The 4880-nt window shown below is 44.3% G+C and overlaps 1 pseudogene; it reads left to right on the top strand.

The window, feature by feature from the left end:
* The first annotated feature begins 3666 nt into the window (after positions 1-3666).
* LOC137801800 (keratin, type II cytoskeletal 8 pseudogene) lies at positions 3667-4247 on the top strand (annotated as a pseudogene).
* The last annotated feature ends 633 nt before the right edge of the window (positions 4248-4880 follow it).

Here is a 4880-nt window from a genome sequence, read left to right as displayed (position 1 = left end):
GGCACTCATTAAAAACCTATAGCCTAAAACCACGGCCCGCTACTGCATCAAACAATCATGTTCGATGGAAAGGGTTTAGCCGCACCAATATTTATAAGAAGAACAACAACTCATATGAACAAAGATGACAAACTTTAGAAGACAACACAACCAGATGTACTCCTTCCATTCTTACCTTTCACAATAAAAGCCATAGACATTTCATATTTGCAGTGGTGTGAAGGCCTGTACGATAAAAAAGTTTCTCGAGTCTGTGTGTCTTTTATGGTCGAGTGGAGCGCAGGAGAGAGAGAGCGTTACATGCATCAGCACACACCCTAAGTGCTTTGCCCACACACACACACACACACACACACACACACACACACACACACACTACATTATCTATACTACAACACTCCGACACACCTTCTGACAGCTTTGTGCACAGATGACAGCAGTAGGTCCTCTCAGATGTTTATAGGGTGTTACAGCACACCCAGGGTGAAGGTCCGTCAAACAAGAAACACCAGCGGGCCGCTAAGCTTTGGTTTGCCTACAGATATCAACCTGTGATGGCGCAATGAAAGACCAAATGAGATTTGATCACCTCGTCGCGGTCAGAGAGATGTTGGTGTTGTTGCACGCATTTTTAATGTCACTCAGTCAATCCAAATATGATTGGAACATTGTTTTTACCGCTGCAACAAGAGGCTGATTGAAGCAGAGGCTTCAAGATAAATTGTTTGATGTAATGATTGTTGGGGTAGTTAAGTTCAGTATTGAGTGATCTCAATACTGACGTCTCATGTGCACATTTATCTCCTTAGCACATACCGAAGACAAATGTCAATAGCATCGAATCGCATTTCATGATTGATTGACACCGATTTTGTGTTTCCTTTTGGTGTCATGGGATGGCGTCTTGACCCAAGAGCAGTGTTGACATCAGGGTTTGTACTTACACGAACTAAACACATCTATTTAAGCCCATTTACAAGAAGGTGGAAGTGTGATAAATTTAAGAACAGCTCTCAAGGGATCACACGTATGCTCTCAGCAGGGAGAGCCAATCAGAGACGAGGATTTGCCCATTTGTCGTATTGTTCAGTTGTATTCAAGTGATGAAGCATTTTTGCGATTCTGAAATATTCTGAAATTAATGGCAATCTAATTATTTTTAATGAATAAATAAAAAGGCAAAAATAGAAACAACGCAAATCTGGAGCTGCAAGGAATTCTGCAGCTGGTAGACAAGGTGCATGAGTAAAATCACACTAGATTATGAATTCTACATATTTCCTCGGATAATGTACTTGAACAGTTGGATTCAAAAGAGTGTGTGTGTTTACCTGTTTCAAAAAACCATTGGAAGTATTTATTTTGTACTTGTATCATTCACTTTCCGCATGACCAGAGTAATGAGAGTCATACGATCAACCAAAGCATATTTCATAATTTATGGTGGAGCTGCTGAAATGCAATTAACGTCCGAGCGCTCTGAGAGAGGTCACTTCTTGTTTCTGTGGGCTTTGAATGAACATGACTCAAAACCTGGTGATAATATATGATCGCTGTCATTTCATTGCAGTCATGCACATTTCACAAGACAGTGAGGGTGTTGCCCTTTGAATATGTTTATTTCTAATTAAAACTCATAACTTTGTATCAATATTGCCACACGCTCTTTTTTTAGTCTGACTCCATCCCTTTGAGCTTTGCAACCCCGTGCCCTGCAGTCGCCAGTGCCTTGCTCATGGGCTGGCATCCATTTTGCCTGGAAGGGGACGGGGTGGGATTTTATTTGGGTGTGTTTCCATGATGATAATGAGGCCAAGAGCGAAAGGCGGGCAAAGGAGGAAGGTTAGAGAAGGTGGAGGGAAGAGGATATGGCGGCGGTGGAGGGGGGGGTTTGGATGGGTTACGCCGGGACTAGTGACTCATCGTGGTGAGGGACTGGAGGAGGAAATAAATGTTTGGGGGAGGAGAGGAATGCAAGGCCGGTATTGGTGGACAGACAGCCATGTATGCCGCCATAGCTGCACGCTGCTTGCTGCTTGATGGGAAACATGATTCAGTAACAGTGCAAGCAGGAGTGATGGGAGCATTAGTGGCTCAGTTATCAGTGTGGTGTAAGATTTTTTTTTTTAGCAATGTTTGCACAGTGAGTAGTTCTCTCAAGAATGCTTAGTTATGATTTTTAGACAGATGATTATAGACACGAATGATCCACCATAAGTCCGAGGTGCTTGTTGTGTAGGCATAAAGACACACACATGTACAAATGGCTGAATGTGAGGATAAATAAAGGCTCCGACTTTCATTTTATTTATTTTTTAAAGCCTCAGGCAAAATGGTGGCGGCAACCAAACATCCCTGTTGTCAGGCAGCTGGTTAGTGCGGTTCCCCTGGTTTGCAGACATAAACACACACAACTCTACATGTGGAATTCAAAGCAAGGCAAGGTGTTGTGCAGAGGTTTCCAGCAGCACACGAAGAATTTTGAGCCCTAAAGCATCCAAAACTGTTAATCCTCCACCAAAATGAGTTATTGTGACGTGCTGCTGTGGTCATACTTCTGAAAGTTAAAACATACGCTCGCTAACTGTTGGAATTAAAACAGACTTGAGACTAGAGATTGAGACATAAACTCATGTTACAATGCTACCGGAGAAGTGGCCCCTTGCTGGCCAGTAGAGTTTTTGCAAATTTGAAGACATTTCTGCTTTAGGTTTGCTCTTTGCGTGGTAGAGCCACTGACCAAGCAACAGTATTTAAAAATAACTATTAGTTATCACTATTAGTTTGTATTAGTTTCCCACAAAAGTTGGAGGTGAGAACAGGCTGCATGATGATCATTTTGCAATTTTCTTAAAAACTAAACGACAAATTGTAAATAAAATTGTAAAAAAAAATTGGAGGGAATCATCACATTTTTAGCTCGCAGGCTCCCTCCAACAGTGCTCACACGTAGAAGAAAATTATAGTTTAAGTGAGAAAAAAGTGCTGCAGCCATACTGTAGCAATGGACTATAATGTGAATATATAGAATATAATATGGTACAGTAGTAGACAGAAGAATAGTCATAGATAAAGTGACAAATGATACATTTGAAAGTAGTTTAATGATCTAGGGCCTGGGATGGTGAAAGAAAAGAAAAGGGAAGCAGAACACATGTAAATTATTGCCAAATTAACTATAATTGTTGATTGTTAAGAGATAATCACCGGTAAGTACCACCCCACATTCTCAAACACACACACACACACACACACACACACACACGCACACGCACACGCACACACACACACACACATGTGTTTTTCTCATACACAGCTGCAGAATACAAATTATTTATATTTTCAAAAGACCAGTTGAATCAGGCTTTTTGAGCAGTTTTTCCTGGACACACAGGCACAAGCAAACAAGAGATCAAAGAAATACAACCACTCGACAATCCTCTCAGAAGACCAGGTTTTCTCTAACAACACGGAGAAGCCTGCAGAGAGCCCAGGTAATGCTTTTGAGTGACTGGACAATGTGTCATAGAAGTGTAATGTTACAGCCCTGCCTCCCTCTCTCAGCCAGACACGCAGGCCAATGGCAGCTCTGCACAGTCCCCTCCCACAGCCACAGGCTTTAAAACTCCTCAGTAAGTTCTTCTCCCTTCTATCCGCTCTGGTCTCTTTCACTGCCTGCCTGCCCTGCCTGCATTGCCAACCGAGCCATTGCAGTCTGACCTTCCCAGACTCATCCACAAGAAACTCCTCCAGATTTCAAAATGCGCTCTTCTAAGCAGACCACCTACAGCGTGAGGAGTTCCACCGCCCCGCGAAACTTCAGCAGCAGCTCCTACTCCGGAGGATCGGGCGGCATCACCAGCCGCAGGAGCTACAACGTCAATAGTTCCTATGGAGGAGGCAACAGGGGCTTTGGGGGCATCACCAGCTCCACCGCCTATGGCTTGAACTCAAGCATGGGTGGCGGTGGCATGAGCATGGGCTTCAGTGGTGGCATGGGCGGCGGCGGCGGCGGCATGGGCATGGGCTTCGGCATGGGCGGTCAGGCCCCTATCACCGCTGTAACTGTGAACAGGAGCCTTTTGGCCCCCCTGAACCTTGAGATTGACCCCAACATCCAAGTCGTCCGCACCCAGGAGAAGGAGCAAATCAAGACACTCAACAACCGCTTCGCCTCCTTCATTGACAAGGTAAGAGTGTGTAATCGAGGGCCGACACAGGAGTGTGTTTAAGAAATGTGGGTTTCTATTTATGCAGACAGAACCTGTTTTGGGTGCGTGGAAAGCTCGGTGCAGTCCAATAAAGTTTACATTTTTCTCTCCAGCTGCTGAGGCACTGTTATGCTGTTATTTAATACAGACGTCCATATGTTGGCCACATGACTTGCGATGGTGATTTTCTGAAATCTGAAAGTAGAATCCCCCCGCCCCCCTGCCTTGATCTCGCCACCTCCCACAAAGGCAGAAAAATTGAAACGTGCCATCGCTCAACGTTAATGTTGGGCTCTCCATGGGTTTGACTCAAGCTGCCCTTTTATAGTGATGAAAAACAGACTTGCAGAAAGGGAGAGACTGGGAAAGACAAATACAAAGAGAGAGAGAGAGAGAGAGAGAGAGAGAGAGAGAGAGAGAGAGAGAGAGAGAGAGAGCTAAGGGTGTGTCAGGGCAAAGCTTCAGGCTTGTGATACGAGTTACCTTGGGAATGATCCCTCCCTCTGCTGGGTGTGGCTCTTTGTGCTGCCCTGGTGGCCCCCACCACTCCCAAACACAAAACAAAATCTTCTTTCACAGCGTTGCATTAAAAAAGGAGTGTCCATTGGGAGTTTGTTGACTTTTACTCATTAAAATCAGCATATTATACTCAGGAGTTTGTGTTTGTGT

This window comes from Clinocottus analis, unplaced genomic scaffold, assembly GCF_023055335.1.
Source record: "Clinocottus analis isolate CAN_PGR_092001 unplaced genomic scaffold, fCliAna1.0.p SCAF_433, whole genome shotgun sequence".
NCBI classification, from domain to species: domain Eukaryota; kingdom Metazoa; phylum Chordata; class Actinopteri; order Perciformes; family Cottidae; genus Clinocottus; species Clinocottus analis.
The sequence above is the reverse complement of the archived record's forward strand: the minus strand, read 5'-3'. Positions and strand labels throughout refer to the sequence as shown.